A 20,567-nucleotide genomic window follows, 5' to 3' on the forward strand; every position below is an offset into this window, starting at 1 on the left:
GCCATCTCATCCTCTGTCGTCCCCTTCTCCTCCTGCCCCCAATCCTTCCCAGCAGGTATAAGTTTAGGTTGCTTATTTGAGGTTTTTCTTGATTCCTGGGGTAAGCTTCAGTTCAGTTCAGTCGCTAAGTTGTGTCTGACTCTTTGCGACCCCATGCACTGGAGCACACCAGGCTTCCCTGTCCATCACCAATTCCCGGAGCTTACTCAAGCTCATGTCTATAGAGTCGGTGATGCCATCCAATCATCTCATCCTCTGTGGTCCCCTTCTCCTCCTGCCTTCAATCTTTGCCAGCATCAGGGTCTTTTCCAATGAGTCAGTTCTTAGCATCAGGTGGACAAAGTATTGGAGTTTCAGCCTCAGGCTCAGCATCAGTTCTTCCAATGAATATTCAGGACTGATTTCCTTTAGGATTGACTAGTTTAACCTCCTTGCAGTCCAAAGGACTCTTAAGAGTCTTCTCAGCACCACAGTTCATAAGCATCAGTTCTTCAGCGCTCAGCTTTCTTTATAGTTCAACTCTCACATGCATACATGACTACTGGAAAAACCATAGCTTTGACTAGATGGACATTTGTTGGCAAAGTAATGTCTCTGCTTTTACTCTAAACTTGCCTCTTAGAACTGTTTTTGCTGCTGCCCCATAGGTTTTGTATTGTGTTTTTGTTTTCACTTACTTCAGGTATATTTTAATGTCTTCTTTGATTTCTTCAGTTATCCATTGAGTATTTAGTAGCATATTGTTTAGCCTCTACTGTGTTCTGGGGTTTTTTTTGCAGTTTTTTTTTTTCTTTTAGTTGATTTCTAGTCTCATATTGTGTGATAGGAAAAATGCTTATATCATTTCAACTTTTAAAAATTTACCAAGGATTATTTTGTTATCCAGCATATGATCCATCCTGGGGGATGTTCCATGAATACTTGAGAAGAATGAGTATTCTGCTGCTTTTGGATGGAATGCTTTCTATATGTTAAGTCCATTTGGTCTAATGTGTCATTTAAGGCTCATGTTTCTTTATCAATTTTATATCTGGATGATCTATCCATTGGTGTAAGTGAGGTGCTTAGGCTCTCGACTATGATTATGTTCCTGTCAATTTCTCCTTTTGTGTCCATTAATATCTGCTTTATACACTTAGGTGCTTCTATATTGGTGCATATATATTTATAATTGTTATATCTTCTTCTTGGATTGACCCCTTGATTATTATGTAGTGTCCTTATTTGTCTCTTGTAATAGTGTTTATTTTAAAATCTATTTAGTCTGATTTAAGTATTGTTACTTTTTCTTGTGATTTCCTTCTGTGTGGAATACATTTTTCCATCCCCTCACTTTCAGTCTATGTGGTTCTCTAGATCTGAAGTGAATCTGTTATTGTTGTTCAGTTGCTCAGTCATGTCCGACTCTTTGTGACCCCATGGACTGCAGCACGCCAGGCTTCCCTGTCCTTAACCATCTCCTTGAGTTTGCTCAAACTCATGTCCATTGAGTCGGTGATGCGATCCAACCAGCTCATCCTATGTCGTCCCCCTCTCTTGCCTTCAACCTTTCCCAACATCAGGGTCTTTTCCAATGAGTAGGCTCTTTGCATCAGGAGGCCAAAGTATTCAAGTTTCAGCTTTAGCATTAGTCCTTCCAATGAATTTTCAGGATTGATTTCCTTTAGGATTGACTGGTTTGATCTCTTTGCAGTCCAGGGGACTCTCAAGAATCTTCTCCAACACCACAGTTCAAAAGCACCAATTCTTTGGCACTCAGCCTTTTTTATTGTCCAACTCTCACATCCATACATGACTGCTGGAAAAACCATAGTCTTGACTAGATGGACCTTTGTTGGCAAAGTAATGTGCTTTTTATTATACTGTTTAGGTTTGTCATAGCTTTCCTTCCAAGGAGCAAATGTCTTTCAATTTCATGGCTGTAGTCATCATCCACATTGATTTTGGAGTCCAAGAAAATAAAATGAAAGTCACTCAGTCGTGTTTGGCTCTTTGCGAGTCCTGGAGTGGGTAGCCTTTCCCTTCTCTAGGGGATCTTCCCAACCCAGGGATGAAACCCAGATCTCCCACATTGCAGGTGCATTCTTTACCAGCTGAGCCACAAGGGAAGCCCAAGAATACTGGAGTGGGTAGCCTAACCCTTCTCCAGGGTATCTTCCTGACCCAGGAATTGAATAGGGGTCTCCTGCATTGCAAGCAAATTCTTTACTAACTGAGGGAAACCCACAAGAAAATAAAGTATCTCACTGTTTCCATTCCCCCCCTCCAACTATTTGCCATGAAATGATGGGACCAGATGCCTTGATTTTAGTTTTTTGAATGTTGAGTTTTAAGCCAGCTTTTCACTCTCCTCTTTCACCTTCCTCAAGAGGCCCTTTAGTTCCTCTTCACTTTCTTCCATAAGGGTGGTGTTGTCTGCATCTCTGAGATTATTGATATTTCTCTGAGGAAACTTGATTGCAGCTTGTGCTTCATCCAGCCCAGCATTTCACGTGATGTATTCTGCATATAAGTTAAATAAGCAAGGGGATGATAAACAGCCTTGACGTACTCATTTCCCAATTTGGAACCAATCCATTGTTCTATGTTAGTTCTAACTGTTGCTTCGTGACCTGTGTTCAGGTTTCTCAGAAGGTAGATAAGGTGGTCTAGTATCCCCATCTCTTTCAGAATTTTTTACAGTTTGTTGTGATCCATCCACACAGTCAAAGGCTTTAGCATAGTCAGTGAAGCAGAAAGAGATGTTTTTCTGGAATTCTCTAGCTCTTTCTATGATACAACTGATGTTGGCAATTTGATCTCTGGTTCCTCTGCCTTTTCTAAACCCAGCTTGTACATCTGGAAGTTCTCGATTCACAGACTGTTGAAGCCTAGCTTGAAGGATTTTGAGCTTTACCTTGGTAGAATGTGAAATAAGTACAATAGTGTGGTAGTTTGAACATTCTTTGGCATTGTTCTTCTTTGCAATTGGAATGAAAACTGATCTTTTCCAGTTCTTGTGGCCACTGCTGAGTTTTCCAAATTTCCTGGCATATTGCCTGCAGCATTTTAACAGTATCATCTTTTAGGATTTGAAATAACTCAGCTGGAATTCCATCACCTCCACTAGCTTTGTTTGTAGTGATGCTTCCTAAGTCCCAGATGACTTCATACTCCAGGATGTCTGGCTCTAGATGAATAATCTCACCATCATGGTTATCTGGATCATTATGATCTTTTTTGTCTCGTTCTTCTGTGTATTCTTGCCACCTCTTCTTAATACTTTTTGCTTCTGTCCTTTAGGACAGAAATTGTGCCCATCTTTTCATGAAACATTCTCTTGGTATCTGTAATTTTCTTCAAGACCTCTCTAGTCTTTCCCATTCTATTGTTTTCCTCTGTTTCTTTGCGTTGGTCATTTAGGAAGGCTTTCTTATCTTTCCTTGCTATTCTTTGGAACTCTGCATTCAGATGGGTATATCTTTCCTTTTCTCCTTTGCCTTTCACTTCTTTTCTCAGCTATTTGTAAGGCCTCCTCAGACAACCATTTTGCCTTGTTGAATTTCTTTTTCTTGGGGATGGTTTTGATCACTGTCTCCTGTACAAGTAACAACCTCCATCCATACTTATTCAGGAACTCTGTCTACCAGATCTAATCCCTTGAAATTGTTTATCACTTCCACTGTATCATCATAAAGGATTTGATTTAGGTCATACCCGAATGGCCTAGTGGTTTTTCCTACTTTCTTCAATTTAAGTCTGAATTTTGTAAAAGGAGTTGATGATCTGAGCCACAGTCAGCTCCCGGTCTGTATAGAGCTTCTCCATCTTCAGCTACAAAGAATATAATCAATTTGATTTCAGTATTGGCCATCTGGTGATGTCCTTCTGTAGAGTTGTCTCTTATGTTGTTGGAAGAGGGTGTTTGTTATGATCAGTGCATTCTTTTGGCAAAACTCTGTTAGCCTTTGCCCTGCTTCATGTGTACTATAAGGCCAAACTTGCCTGTTACTCCAGGTATCTCTTGACTTCCTACTTTTGCATTCCAGTCCCCTATGATGAAAAGGACATCTTTTTTTGATGTTATTTCTAGGTCTTGTAGGTCTTCATAGAACTGTTCAACTTCATCTTCTTCAGCATTAAATGCTTGGAGCATAGACTTGGGTTACTGTCACATTGAATGGTTTGCCTTGAAAACGAATCAAGATCATTCTGTTGTTTTTGAGATTGCACCCAAGTACTGCATTTCGGACTCTTTTTGACTATGAGGGCTACACCACTTCTTCTAAGGGATTCTTGCCCATAGTAGTAGATATAATGGTCATCTGAATTAAATTTGCCCATACCTGTCCATTTTAGTTCACTGATTCCTAAAATGTTGATGCTCGCTCTTGGTATCTTCTGTTTGACCACTTAGAATTTTCCTTGATTCTTGGACGTAACACTCCAGGTTCCCATGTAATATTATTCTTTACAGCATCAGACTTTACTTTCACCACCAGATACATTCACAACGGGGTGTTGTTTTTGCTTTGGCTCAGCCTCTTCATTCTTTCTGGAATTATTTCTCTGCTATTCTCCAGTAGGACATTGGGCACTTACCAACTTGGGGAGTTCATCTTTCAGTGTCATGAGTTCATCTTTTTGCCTTTTCATACTGTTCATGGGGTTCTCAAGGCAAGAATGTTGAAGCGATTTGCCATTCCCTTCTCCAATGGACCACATTTTGTCAGAACTCTCCACTATAACTTGTCCATCTTGGGTGCCCCTACATGGCATCGCTCATAATTTCATTGAGTTAGACAAGGCTGTTATCCATGTAATCAGTTTGTTTTCTGTGATTGTGGTTTTCATTTCATATATATAGATCTTGTTTTTGTATGCATTCAGCCGCTCTGTATCTTTTGGTTGGAGCATTTAGTCCATTTACATTTAAGGTAATTATTGTTATGTATGGTCTTGGAGAAGGCAATGGCACCCCACTCCAGTACTCTTGCCTGGAAAATCCCATGGATGAAGGAGCCTGGTGGGCTGCAGTCCATGGGGTCTTGAAGAGTTGGACATGACTGAGCGACTTCACTTTCACTTTTCACTTTCATGCATTGGAGAAGGAAATGGCAACCCACTCCAGTGTTCTTGCCTGGAGAATCCCAGGGTCGGGGGAGCCTGGTGGGCTGCCGTCTATGGGGTCAACACAGAGTCGGACACGACTGAAGTGACTTAGCATGGTTTTATTGCCATTTTGTTAATTTCTTTGGGTTTGTTTTTGGAGGTATTTTTTTTCTTTTCCTTTCTTGTTCTCTTATGATTTGACTATATATTTTTTGAAATTTTATTGGTTGACAATGTTAATTTTTGCTGTACAACAAAATGACTCGGTTATATCTGTATTTTTTTCCATTATGCTTTATCATAGGATATTGAATATAGTTTTCTATGCTATAGAGTAGGACCTTGTTATTTACCCATTCTATATATAATAATTTGTATCTGCTAATCCCAAACCCCCAATCCTTCCCTCTCCCATCCCCTTACCCCTTTGGAGCCACACATCTGTTTTCTATGTTTATGAATCTGTTGCTGTCTTGTAGATATGTTGATTTGTGTCATCTTTTAGTTTATACATTTAAGTCATATGTATGGTATTTTTCTTTGTCTTTCTGATTGACTTTACTTAGTGGGATAATCTCTAGGTCCATCCATGTTACTGCAAATGGCATTATTTCATGCTTTTTTTTTTATAGCTGAGTACTATTCCGCTGTATATAGGTACCACATCATCTTTATCTATTCATCAATCCATGGAAATTTAGGTTGTTTGTATGTCTTAGCTATTGTAAATAGTGCTGTAATGAACATAGGTGCATGCATCTTTTCAAATTATAGTTTTATCTGAGTATATGCCTAGGAATGGGATTGCTGGATCATGTGGTAATTCTATTTTTAGTGTTTTGAGAAACTTCCATATTGCTTTCCATAATGGCCACACCAGCTTACATTCCCTACCAACAATATAAGAAGGTTCCCCTTTTCTCTTTACTGTCTCCAGCATCTATGATTTGTAGACATTTTAATAATGGTCATTCTGACTGGTGTGAGGTGGTACATCATTGTAGTTTTATTTGTATTTCTCTAACAATTAGCGATGTTAAATATCTTTACATATGCTCTTTGGCAATCTGTATGTCTTCTTTGGGGAAATACCTATTTAGATCTTCTGCACATTTTTGACTGAAGCTGGTTTTTGGTTATTGAAATGTATATTTTGTATATTTGTATGTTTTGAAAATTAAGTCCTTGTTGGTTGCATCATTTGCAAATATTTTCTCCCAATCCATAGGTAGTCTTTTTGTTTTCTTAATGGTTACTTTCCTTTGCTCTGCAAAAATTATAAGCTTAATTAGTTCCATTTGTTTATTTTTGCTTTTTTCCCCTCTATTGTTTTGGGAGACTGACCTAAGAAAACATTGGTACTATTTATGTCAGAGAATGTTTTACCTATGTTTTCTTCTAGGAGTTTTATTTTGTCTTGTCTTATATTTAAATATTTAAGCCATTTTGAGTTTACTTTTGTTAGTGGCACAAAGATGTGTTCTAACTTCATTAATTTGAAGGCGACTAGCCAGTTTCCCAACAGCATTTGCTGAAGAGACTGTCTTTTCCCCATTCTTACCACCTTTGTCAAAGATTAATTGACCATAAGTATGTGGGTTTATTTCTGGGCTCTCTATTGTGTTCCACTGATCCATGTCGGCTTTTATGCCAATACCATGCTGTTTTAATTACTATTTATTGTAGTTCATTTGCCCAGTCATGTCTGACTCTTTGTGACCCCCTGCACTGCAGCATGCCAGGCTTCCCCATCCTCACTATCTCCCAGGGTTTGCTCAAACGCATGTCCATCAAGTCAATGATGCCATCCAACCATCTCATTCTCTGTTGTCCCCTTCTCCTGCCTTCAATATTTCCCAGCATCAGGGTCTTTTCCAAAGATTTTGCTGCTTTCATCAGGTAGCCAAAGTATGGGAGCTTCAGCATTAGTCCTTCCAATGAATATTCAGGGTTGATTTCCTTTAGGATTGACTGGTTTGATCTCCTTGTTGTCCAAGGGACTCTTGAGAGTCTTCTCCATTACCACAGTTCAAAAGCATCAATTCTTTGGCACTCAGCTTTCCTTATGACTACTGGAAAAACTATGGTTTTGACTAGACGGACCTTTGTTGGCAAGGTGATGTCTCTGCTTTTTAATATGCTGTCTAGGTTTGCCATAGCTTTCCTTCCATGAGGCAAGTGTCTTTCAATTTCATGGCTGCAGTCACCATGTACAGTGATTTTGAAGCCCAAGAAAACAAAATCTGTCACTGTTTCCATGATTCTCCATCTATTTTCCATGAAGTAATGAGACCAGATGCCATGATCTTAGTTTTCTGAATGTTGAGTTTTAAGCCAGTTTTTCACTCTCCTCTTTTACCTTCATCAAGAGGCTCTTTAGTTCCTTTTCACATTCTGCCATAAGGGTGGTATCATCTTCATATCTGAGGTTATTGATATTTCTCTCAGCAATCTTGATTCCAGCTTGAGCTTCATCTAGCCCAGCATTTCACATGATGTACTCTGCATATAAGTTAAATAAGCAGTGTTACAGTATACAGCCTTAACATACTCCTTTCCCAATTTGGAACCAGTCCATTGTTCCATGTCTGGTTCTAACTATTGCTTCTTGACCTGCATACAGGTTTCTCGGGAGGCAGGAAAGGGGTTCTAAGATCCCCATCTCTTTAAGAATTTTCCACAGTTTGTTATGATCCATAGAGTCAAAGGCTTTAGCATAGTCAATGAAGCAGAAGTAGATGTTTTTCTGGAATTCTCTTGCTTTTTCTAAGATCTAATGGATGTTGGCAATTTGACCTCTGGTTCCTCTGTTTTCTAAACCCAGTTTGTACATCTGGAAGTTCTAAATTCACGTACTGTTGAAGACTAGCTTGAAGGATTTTGAGCATTACCTTGGTAGCATGTGAAATGAGTGGAATTGTGTGGTAGTTTGCACATACTTTGGCATAGCCCTTCTTTGGGATTGGAATGAAAACTGAACTTTCTAGTCCTGTGGCCACTGCTGAGTTTTCCAAATTTGCTGGCATATTGACTTTAGCATTTTAACAGCATTCTCTTTTAGGATTTGAAATAACCCAGCTGGAATTCCATAACCTCCACTAGCTTTGTTTGTAGTGATGCTTCCTAAGTCCCAATTGACTTCACAATCCAGGATGTCTGGCTCTTGGTGAGTGACCACACCATTGTGGTTATCTGGGTCATTATGACCTTTTTTGTATAGTTCTTCTGTGTGTTCTTGCCACTTCGTGTTGATCTCTTCTGCTTCTGTTACATCCTTACCATTTCTGTCCTTTATTGTGCTCATCTGTGCATGAAATATTCCCTTGGTATCTCTACTTTTCTTGAAGAAGTCTCTAGTCTTTCCCATTCTATTGTTTTCCTCTGTTTTTTGCATTGTTTACTTATGAAGGCTTTCTCATCTCTCCTTGCTGTTCTTTGGAACTTTGCGTTCAGTTGGGTATATCTTACCCTTTCTCCTTTGTCTTTCATTTCTCTTCTTTTCTCAGCTGTTTGTAAGGCCTCCTCAGACAAGCATTCTGCCTTGTTGCATTTCTTTTTCATGGGGATGGTTTTGGTCACCACCTCCTGTACAGTGTTATGAACCTTCATCCATAGTTCTTCAGGCACTCTATCAGATCTAATCCTCCAAGATGGCGGAGCAGAAGGATGTACGCTCATCTTCTCCTGTGAGAACACCAAAATCACAAGTAGCTGCTGAACAACCATTGACAGGAGAATGTTGGACAACCCCTCCAAAGGGTAACCTATGTCCAAGGACAAAGGATAAGCCACAACAAGATTGTAGGAGGGGCACAATCATGTTAAAATCAAACCCTGTACCCACCAGAGATTCTTGGAGGGCACAAACAAAGCCTTGTGCACGCCAGGACCCATGGGAAAGGAGCAGTGACCCCACAAACACTGATCCAGACTTGCCTGTGACTGTTTGGGAGTCCCAGGTGGAGGTATGGGTCAACAGTGGCCTGCTGCAGGCTCAGGGGCACTGGCAGCAGCAGTCCTGGGAGGTGGGGTGTGTTGGGATAAGTCCTCTTGGAGGAGGGCGCCGCTAGCCCTACCACAGGGACTACAGACTCCAGGACTAGGCCGTCTCAGGCCAAACTACAGGGAGGGAGTGCAGCCCCACCCATCAGCAGAAAATTGATTGAGGGCATGAGGAGAAGGGGATGGATGGATCCATCCAACAGAGGATGGATGGCATCATCAACTCCAAGGACATGAGTTTGAGCAAACTCTGGGAGATAGTGAAGGACAGGGAAGCCTGGAGTGCTGCAGTCCTTGGGGTCACAAAGAGTCAGACATGACTGAGCAACTGAATAACAACAAAATAGCTTTGTATTATTGTCTGAAGTCTGGGAGGGTTATGCCTTCTACTTTATTCTTTTCTCTCAGGATTGCTTTGGCAATTCTGAGGATGACTGTCTTCAATGTTATGTCTGGATTTATTTTTCTTTTTGTGTGTATAGTATAGATTTTTGGTTTGCAGTTACCATGAGGTTTTTATCTAGCACTCTCTATGTATGTGTGTGCACACGTGTGTATGTGATTAACTTGCTGATCTATTAATTTCAAGTGTGGTTTTAAAAACCCTACATTTGTACTCTCTTCCCCGCAAGATTACTGGTTTGAAATCATATTTTCCAGGTAGGTGTTTTGTGTATCCCTTAACTGCTTGATGAAAGTGAAGGAGGAGAGTGAAAAAGTTGGCTTAAAGCTCAACATTCAGAAAACTAAGATTGTGGCATCTGGTCCCATCACTTCATGGTAAATAGATGGGGAAAGAGTGGAAACAGTGTCAGACTTTATTTTTCTGGGCTCCAAAATCACTGCAGATGGTGATTGTAGCCATGAAATTAAAAGACGCTTACTCCTGGAAAGTTATGACCAATCTAAACAGCATATTCAAAAGCAGAGACATTACTTTGCCAACAAAGGTCCGTCTAGTCAAGGCTATGGTTTTTCCAGTGGTCATGTATGAATGTGAGAGTTGGACTGTGAAGAAAGCTGAGTGCTGAAGAATTGATGCTTTTGAACTGTGGTGTTGGTGAAGACTCTTGAGAGTCCCTTGGACTGCAAGGAGATCCAACCAGTCCATTCTGAAGGAGATCAGCCCTGGGAGTTCTTTGGAAGGAATGATGCTAATGCTGAAACTCCAGTACTTTGGCCACCTCATGTGAAGAGTTGACTCATTGCAAAAGACTCTGATGCTGGGAGGGATTGAGGGCAGGAAGAGAGGGGGATGACAGAGGATGAGATGGCTGGATGGCATCACGGACTCGATGGACATGAGTTTGAGTGAACTCTGGGAGATGGTGATGGACAGGGAGGCCTGGCGTGCTGCGATTCATGGGGTCGCAAAGAGTTGGACACAACTGAGTGACTGAACTGAACTGAACTAACTGCTTATTGTGGATATAGGTAATTTTACTAACTTTGTCTTTTAACCTGCCTACTAGCTTTGTGTTTGGATGATTTCCTGCCTTTTTTTGTATGTTTCCCTTTAGTGGTGAGCTTTTTTCATAATTCTCTTATTTCTAATTGTGGTCTTTTCTTTTCCACCTAGAGAAGTACATATATATGTGTGTGTGTGTGTGTGTGTGTGTGTGTAGCAGTTATCAGCACCTGGAATTGTTTTACCAAAATAGTTTGTTGGCATGTTCAGTGCTTGTTACCTAACTGAACACTACACTTCAGGAGACCAGGAAGCCTAGCTGTCGTGTTACGGCCATATGTCCAGAAGTGAGCCTGATTAAATGAGTGAAGGAATGCGGTAGAAGCATGGAGAATGGAGTGGTAAACACAAGCCAAGAGATATAAGGTGTAATATTTTAGTCGTGTTTTCAAGGATAAATGGTTTCATCAGGTAGATGTAAATGAGATAGGGGACATGCTGGGCTTCCCTGGTAGTTCAGCTGGTAAGAATCTGCCTGCATTGTAGGAGACCTGGGTTTGATCCCTGAGTTGGGAAGATCCTCTGGAGAAGAGAATGGAACCCACTCCAGTATTCTGGCTTGGAGAATTCCATGGACAGAGGAGCCTGGCAGGCTACAGTACATAGGGTCACAAAGAGTCGGACACGACTGAGTCACTTTAACAGAAGACATGCTGGGCTTAGGAATGGCCTAAACTATGGAGAGGAAGTTGTAGCCCAGCCTACTCAGGGAAAGTAGCCGGTTACAGCAGAACATAAAGGTTCTTGAGAGGAAGTGGTAGGCAGTAAGGCTGAAATGGCAGACTGCAAAGGTGGCAAATACTGCATTCATTTCAGTTTCATTACTTGGTTAATGACTTGTTAGGTTTGAAGATGCAAAGGTGAATGAGACATAGTTTCGGGTCTGTAATGGGGAGCAACATATGGTTTTGGAGCAGAGGAATGACTTGAGCATTGTACAGGGGTCAGAATGCAGCAGTGATCATAAGCAGAATCTCTGGGACCAGGTGGCTCAGAATCAAATTCTGGCTCTACCATTGGCTAGCTCTATGACCCAGGCAAGTTCTTAACCCCTTGTGGCTTAATTTTCTCATCTGTAAGGATGATAATAATTGTAGCTCCTGCTTGGCTGTCTTGTAAGGATCAAATGAATGAATGTATAATGAATGTATAAGTTGACACTTAGTACAAATTAGCTATTTTTATATGTGCGCTCAGTTGCTTAGTCATGTCCGACTCTTTGCAACCCTTTGGATTGCAGCCTGCCAGGCTCCTCTGTCCATGGAATTTTTCAGGCAAGAATACTGGAGTGGGATGCTATTTCTTCTTCCAAGGGATCTTCCCCACCTAGGGATTGAACCCATGTCTCCTACATTGCTCTTTACCGCTGAGCCATCACTGAAGTTTATTTCTATCAAACAATGTCTAGTAGATAGTGAGTCTTCTGTGCTTCCTTGCGTGTTAGTTTTTTTACTCACTAGTTCGTTAGATTGTTAGTTTGTATTTTTTAAGAAAGATGATTAGCAGGAGTGTATAATCCTTGCAAAAGGGAGACAATGCACCCAGGAAAACTATGTGGAAAGATACTATAATAGTTATAGCAAAAAGGAATGAAGCCCAGAACTAGGTTAAAGCTGAGATAAAAATTAGTAGAACACTGAATACTGGGGAGAGGGGTGGAATATGTTTTGGAATACAAGAAAGTAGATTTAGTTTTTGGGTCTCCTGAGTTTAACATGTCTAAGGGAAAAATCTCTGTCTGCTGATGTTCAGCTGAAATGATACGGAGGGAGAAATCTGAGACGGAGGACAAAGAGGTGAGTAACACAGGGGTTTCCACTCTGGAAATGAGGATGTGCACTTTAATAAATACTGAAGAATTTAGATCAAAATTTTAATTTACCTATTACATTGGTGGTGGCGCAATTGGTAAAGAATCCTGCCAATGCAGGAGACAGTGGTTCAATCCCTGGTCAGGAATATCCCCTGGAAGAAGAAATGGCAACCCACTCTTGTATTCTTGCCTGGAAAATTCCATGGACAGGGGAGCCCTGCAGGTTACAGTCCACGGAGTCACAAAGAGTCAGATATGACTGAGCAAGTGCCTTTGGCAAAGGAACAAATGACATGATTGTAAGCTTGTGTTCTGTACTCTTATACTTTGCTGGCAGTAGTATAAATTTGTGCAGTCTTTCTAGAAAATAGGTTGGCAACATTTATCATGAGCCTTAGAGATGCTTATACCCTTGACCTAGTTATTTCCCATTTTGGAATCAGTGCCAAATTAATGATTCAAAATGCAGACAGTGATTATGTACAGAGCTGCTTACTTTGCAGAACATTCAATTAAAAAAACCTGCAAACAAGTGATAGGAAATGATTAAATTATGGTACATTTGTATGCTAAAATACTATGCAGCCCTTAAAAAATCATGTTTACGGAGACTTGTAATATGAACTGATTTGAGGGAGATAAACCTGATGCTGTGGCTGCTGCTGCTAAGTCGCTTCAGTTGTGTCCGACTCTGTGCGACCCCATAGACAGCAGCCCATCAGGCTCCTCAGTCCCTGGGATTCTCCAGGCAAGAACCCTGGAGTGGGTTGCCATTTCCTTCTCCAATGCTTGAAAGTGAAAAGTGAAAGTGAAGTCGCTCAGTCGTTCCTGACTCTTAGCGACCCCACGGACTGCAGCCTACCAGGCTCCTCTGTCCGTGGGATTTTCCAGGCAAGAGTGCTGGAGTGGGGTGCCATTGCCTTCTCTGAAACCTGATGAGGATACACAATTATATGTAGAATACAAAGTCAACTCTGCTAAAAATAAGCATAGTGTAAGGATTAGAGAACATTGTACTAAAATGCTGCTGGGGAGTATTTCTGACTGGGAAATTGAGGCATGGGTTGATGATTTGTAGAATTCCAGTAACAGTGTGAATTGGGATCAGATAATAGATTTTTATCTTATTAAAAAATTTCCCTCTTCTACTGTATATGCTAATATTCAGTTACTAATGTAATCATCTTTGGCTCACAAACCATACCTTCTATTATAAAACCTGACCATGTTGCCTTAAAAAAAAAGGATGCAGTCCATCCACCAAAGAGTTAGAACCTCAAATCTCATTTTCAAATTAGTTAATATATCATTTATGATTTAGAATACTTCACCAACTATTGATGATGCTTCCCTCTCCCCTTGCAGACATGATTGTTCACTTTCATTTAGAGGGTCATGGACTTTTACACCAGAGATTCCCTGGGTATATGAAAGACAAAAAGATTAGTACAATGCATCATCATTGGGAGGATAATTCATCAGTAGTTCTTCCTTCAGCTGCACACTCAAACCGCTAAAAGAGAGCCTATCACCCCAGGAGTACATTGGACAGAGAGCTGATGGTAAGAAGGGGGCACCCACTAGTTGCCAGAACTAGATGGCAAATATCTTGACCTTCTTCAAGATGTTAACACCGTATACAGAATGTTGTCTCAGGGCTCCAGGACGACTGGTCTCTCTCTCTTAAAGACGCAGACAGTCATTTAGATATTCAACCTGGTCCCAGCTCTCTAGCCACTCCTGCTAAGGAGTTAGGTTCAGTTGTCGCTCAGTCACGTCCGACTCTTTGCGACCTCATGAATCGCAGCATGCCAGGCCTCCCTATCCATCACCAACTCCTGGAATTCACCCAAACCATGTCCATTGAGTCGGTGATGCCATCTAACCATCTCATTCTCTGTCGTCCCCTTCTCCTCCTGCCCTCAATCTTTCACAGCATCAGGGTCTTTTCAAATGAGTCAGCTTTTCACATCAGGTGGCCAAAGTATTGGAGTTTCAGCTTCAACATCAGTCCTTCCAATGAATACCCAGGACTGATCTCCTTTAGGATGGACTGGTTGGATCTCCTTGCAGTCCAAGGGACTTTCAAGAGTCTTCAACACCACAGTTCAAAAGTATAAATTCTTTGGCGCTCAGCTTTCTTTATAGTCCAACTCTCACGTCCATACATGACTACTGGAAAAACCATAGCCTTGACTAGACAGACCTTTGTTGGCAAAGTAATGTCTCTGCTTTTTAATATGCTGTTTAGGTTGGTTATAAGTTTCCTTCCAAGGAGTAAGTGTCTTTTAATTTCATGGCTGCAATCACCATCTGCAGTGATTTTGGAGCCCAGAAAAAGAAAGTCAGCCACTGTTTCCCCATCTATTTGCCACGAAGTGATGGGACCAGATGCCATGATCTTAGTTTTCTGAATGTTAAGCTTTAAGCCAACTTTTTCACTCTTCTCTTTCATTTTCATCAAGAGGCTCTTTAGTTCTTCTTCACTTTCTGCCATAAGAGTGGTGTCATCTGCGTATCTGAGGTTATTGATATTTCTCCTGGCAATCTTGATTCCAGCTTTTGCTTCCTCCAGCCCAGCATTTCTCATGATGTACTCTGCATAGAAGTAAAATAAGCAGGGTGACAATACACAGCCTTGATGTACTCCTTTTCCTATTTGGAACCAGTCTGTTGTTCCATGTCCAGTTCTAACTGTTGCTTCCTGACCTGCATACAGGTTTCTCAAGAGGCAGATCAGGTGGTCTGGTATTCCCATCTCTTTCAGAATTTTCCACAGTTTATTGTGATCCACACAGTCAAATGCTTTGGCATAGTCAGTAAAGCAGAAATAGATGTTTTTCTGGAACTCTCTTGCTTTTTCGATGATCCAGAGGATGTTGGCAATTTGGTCTCTGGTTCCTCTGCCTTTTCTAAAACCAGCTTGAACATCTGGAAGTTCACAGTTCACGTATTGCTGAAGCTTGGCTTGGAGAATTTTAAGCATTAGTTTAGTAGCGTGTGAGATGAGTGCAATTGTGCAGTAGTTTGAGCATTCTTTGGCGTTGCCTTTCTTTGGGATTGGAATGAAAACTGACCTTTTCCAGTCCTGTGGCCACTGCTGAGTTTTCCAAATTTGCTGGCATATTGAGTGCAGCACTTTCACAGCATCATCTTTCAGGATTTGAAAGAGCTCAACTGGAGTTCCATCACCTCCACTAACTTTGTTCGTAGTGATGCTTCCTAACGCCCACTTGACTTCACATTCCAGGATGTCTGGCTCTAGGTGAGTGATCACACTGTTGTGATTATCTTGGTCATGAAGATCTTTTTTGTACAGTTCTTCTGTGTATTCTTGCCACCTCTTCTTAATATCTTCTGCTTCTGTTAGGTCCCTACCATTTCTGTCCTTTATTGAGCCTGTCTTTGCATGAAATGTTCCCTTGGTATCTCTAATTTTCTTGAAGAGATCTCTAGTCTTTCCCATTCTATTGTTTTCCTCTATTTCTTTACACTGATCACTGAGGAAGGCTTTCTTATCTCTCCTTGCTATTCTTTGGAACTCTTATTCAGATGCTTAATATCTTGCCTTTTCTCCTTTGCTTTTCGCTTTTCTTCTTTTCACAGCTATTGGTAAGGCCTCCTCAGATAGCCATTTTGCTTTTTTGCATTTCTTTTTCTTGGGGATGGTCTTGATTCCTCTCTCCTGTACAATGTCATGAACCTCCATTCATAGTTCATCAGGCACTCTGTCTAGCAGATCTAGTCCATTAAACCTATTTCTCACTTCCACTGTATAGTCATAACGAATTAGATTTAGGTCATACCTGAATGGTCTAGTGGTTTTCCCTACTTTCTTCAATTTAAGTCTGAATTTGGCAATAAGGAGTTCACGATCTGAGCCACAGTCAGCTCCCGGTCTTGTTTTTGCTGACTGTATAGAGCTTCTCCATCTTCGGCTGCAAAGAATGTAATCAATCTGATTTCGGTGTCTACCATCCGGTGATGTCCATCTGTCGAGTCTTCTCTTGTGTTGTTGGAAAAGGGTGTTTGCTATGACCAGTGTGTTCTCTTGGCAGAACTCTTAGCCTTTGCCCTGCTTCATTCTGTACTCCAAGGCCAAATTTGCCTGTTACTCCAGGTGTTTCTTGACTTCCTACTTTTGCATTCCAGTCCCCTATAATGAAAAGGACATCTTTTTGGGGTGTTAGTTCTAGAAGGTCTTGTAGGTCTTCATGGAACTGTTCAACTTCAGCTTCGTCAGCGTTACTGGTTGGGGCATAGACTTGGATTACTGTGATATTGAATGGTTTACCTTGGAAACGAACAGAGATCATTCTGTCATTTTTGAGATTGCATCCAAGTACTGCATTTCGGACTCTTTTGTTAAGCATGATGGTTACTCCATTTCTTCTAAGGGATTCTTGCCTACAGTAGTAGATATAATGGTCATCTGAATTAAATTCACCCATTCCAGTCCATCTTAGTTCACTGATTCCTAGAATGTGAATGTTCACTCTTGTCATCTCCTGTTTGAGCACTTTCAATTTGCCCTGATTCATGGACCTAACATTCCAGGAGTAACTAAGGAGTAATCTTAATAAAAATCACGATTTTTCACTGTAGAAGGCAAGTTTTCTATCCACTGTAGAGATAAAGTCTACTGAAGAATGATGAACCTCACCGTGATTAATTTCCCAAAGGGATCATAACCCTATTTTCTAAAATCCAAAAGGGGATTTATGACCCGTGGAATGGACTTTGCCATAATTTTTGGCTTCCAGGAACTTTTGGGCATTTCAGATCAAGCTTGGGAACTTTCTGCTTGAGTCCCAACTACTCAAGGTAGGATCCAGAAAATTTCCTTTCCCTTCCTTCCTAATATTCTTACGAGATGCTGGCATATGAACAGTGGGAGGTGACAACCAGACATCCCCACGTGGAACTCTAATTCAGAAGGGAGGGGTGCAGGCACAGATTGGGAGGGTTGTGGCTGGTCGAGGCTCATGGATTGGAGGATAGTAGTGAAGGGTAAGCAGGACAGTGGGGCTTTTCTGGAACAATCCTATAGTCTGATTTGGGCATTTGTTCCTGTGGCGTGCATGTGTGCTCAGTCATTTCAGCTGTGTCCGACTCTTTGCTATCCTATGGACTGTAGCTTGTCAGGCTCCTCTGTCCATGGGATTCTCCAGGCATGAATACTGGAGTAGGTTGCCATGCCCTCCTCCAGGGGATCTTCCTGACCTAGGGATCAAACTCAGGTCTCCTGCATTGGCAGGTGGGTTCTTTACTACTGGTGCTACCTGGAAAGTCCTTGTTCTGTGGATCAGCCTCTAAATCCAACTCTCAGGTCCTAAAGTGGTACATACCTGCTTTCAGATAGGTGTTCCATTTAATGGCTAAGTTCAAAGTCATTCTATTATGTTTGGGGAAACATTTTCTTTAAATAGGTGGTCTTCCTTTCTTTTTTCATAAATTTGTCCATGTTTAGAGATTTCTGCATATCATTCCAAAAGTTTAATCAGGAAGTACTGAAGTATAACAGTAAGCATATTCGTATAGAATTCTATACAGCCCATAAATGGAGAAAACTACAGTTATATTTATAATGTTATGTTTATATTTATTGTTGTTGTTCAGTCCCAAAGTAAGTCTGATTCTTTGAGAACCCATGAACTGCAGCAGGCCAGGCTTCCCTTGTCCTTCACTATCTCCTGGAGCTTGCTCAAACTCACGTCCATTGAGTTGATGAAGCCATCCAACCATCTCATCCTCTATTGTCCCCTTCTCCTCCTGCCCTCATCTTTCCCAACTTCAGGGTCTTTTCCAGTGATTTGAATCTTCACATCAGGTGGCCAAAGTATTGGAGCTTCAGTTTCTGCATCGGTCCTTCCAATGAATATTCAGGGTTGATTTCTTTTAGGATTGACTGTTTTGATCTCCTTGTTGTCCAAAGGACTCTCAAGAGTCTTCTCTAGCACCACAGTTCAAAAGCATCAATTTGTTGGTGCTCAGCCTTTTTTATGGTTCAATGCTTACACCCATAAATGACTAATGGAAAAGCCATAGTTCTGACTATACAGACCTTTGTTGGCAGTGATGTCTCTCTTAATACACTGTTTAGGTTTGCCATAGTTTTTCTTCCAAGGAGCAAGCATCTTTTAATTTCATGGCTGCAGTCACTGTCCGCAGTGATTTTGGAGCCCAGGAAAATAAAATCTGTCACTGATTCCACTTTTCCCCCATATATTCCCCATGGAATGATGGACCTGGATGCCATGATCTTAGCTTTTTGAATGTTGAATTTTAAGCCAGCTTTTTCACTCTACTCTTTCTCTCCTCAAGAGGCTCTTTAGAATTGTATCATCTGCATATCTGAGGTTATTACTATTTCTCCAAGGCAATCTTGATTCCAGTTTGTGAGTGGTCCAGTCCTGGCATTTCACATGATGTACTCTGCATATACATTAAATAAACAGGGTGACAATACATAGTCTTGATGTACTCCTTTTCCAATTTGGAACCAGTCTGTTGTTTCATGTCGGTTCTGTTGCTTCTTGACCTGCATATAGATTTCTCAGGAGGCAGGTAAGGTGGTCTGGTATTCCCATGTCTTGAAGAATTTCCCAGTTTGTTGTGATCCACAGAGTCAAAGGCTTTAGCATAGTCAATGAAGCAGATGTTTTTTGGAATTCCCTTGCTTTCTCCATGATCCAACAAATGTTGGCAATTTGATCTCTGGTTCCTCTGCCTTTTCTAAACCCAGCTTGTACATCTGAAGTCTTCAGTTCACGTACTGTTGAAGCCTGCCTTGAAGGATTTTGAGTATTACCTTGCTAGCCTGTGAAATGAGTGCAATTGTACGGTAGTTTGAACACTGAAATGAAAATTGAACTTTACCAGTCCTGCGGCCACTGTTGAGTTTTCCAAATTTGCTGGCATATTGAGTGCAGTCCTTTAACAGCATCATCTTTTAGGATTTTAAAAAGCTCAGCTGGAATTCTGTCACCTCCACTAGCTTTGTTCACAGCAATGCTTCTTAAAGTCCACTTGACTTCACACGCCAGGATGTCTGGCTCCAGGTGAGTGACTACGCCATTGTGGTTATCTGGATCATTAAGACCTTTTTTGTATAGTTCTTCTGTGTATTCTTGCCACTTTGTCTTAGTCTCTTCTGCTTGTTAGGTCCTTGCTGTTTCTGTCCTTTATTGTGCCCATCTTTGCATGAAATGTTCCCTCGGTATCTCCAGTTTTCTTGATGAGCTCTCTAGTCTTTCCCATTCTCGTTTTCCACGTTTTCTTTGCCTTGTTCACTTAAGAAGCCTTTCTTATCTCTTCTTACTGTTCTTTGGAATTCTGCATTCAGTTTGGTATATCTTTCTCTTTTTCCTTTGCCTTTTGTATTTCTTTTCTCAGCTATTTATGAGGTCTCCTAAGACAACCACTTTGCCTTATTGCACTTATTTTTCTTGGGTTTGTTTTGGTCACCACCTCTTGTACAATGTTACAAACCTCTGTCCATAGGTTTTAAGGCACTCTGTCTACCAGATCTAACCCCTTGAATCTATTTGTCACCTCTACTGTATAACCATAAGGGATTTGATTTAGGTCATACCTGAATGGCCTAGTGGTTTTCCCTACTTTCTTCAGTTTAACCCTGAACTTTGCAATAAGGAACTCATGATATGAGCCACAGTCAGCTCCAGGTCTTGTTTTTGTTGACTGTATAGAGCTTCTTCATCTTCGGCTGCAAAGAACCTAATCAATCTGATTTCCGTATTGGCCATTTGGTGCCATTATAGGGCTTCCCAAGTGGCACTAGTGGTAAAGAATCCACCTGCCCATGCAGGAGATGCAAGACATGGCAGTTCAATCTCTGGGTTGGGAAGATCCCTTGGAGTAGTTAATGGTACCTAACTCCAGTATTCTTGCCTAAAAAATCTCATGGTCAGAGGAGCCTGGCAGGCTACGGTCCATGAGGTCACACCAGATTTGGACATGACTGAGCACACACAGTTATATTTAGCAACATGGACTCTCCTGAACATAAAATGTCAAGAAAAGAAGCCAGAGAAAATCTAAATATTGCAAGTCCATTTGTAGAAAAACAACAGACAAAACCAAACTCTGGTGTTACTCGTCAGGATGTTGATTAACTTTGGAGAGGCACAAGCCTAGCTTCTCGGAGGCTGTTACAATGCTGCTTCTTGATCT

This window comes from Bos indicus, chromosome 5, assembly GCF_029378745.1.
Source record: "Bos indicus isolate NIAB-ARS_2022 breed Sahiwal x Tharparkar chromosome 5, NIAB-ARS_B.indTharparkar_mat_pri_1.0, whole genome shotgun sequence".
NCBI classification, from domain to species: domain Eukaryota; kingdom Metazoa; phylum Chordata; class Mammalia; order Artiodactyla; family Bovidae; genus Bos; species Bos indicus.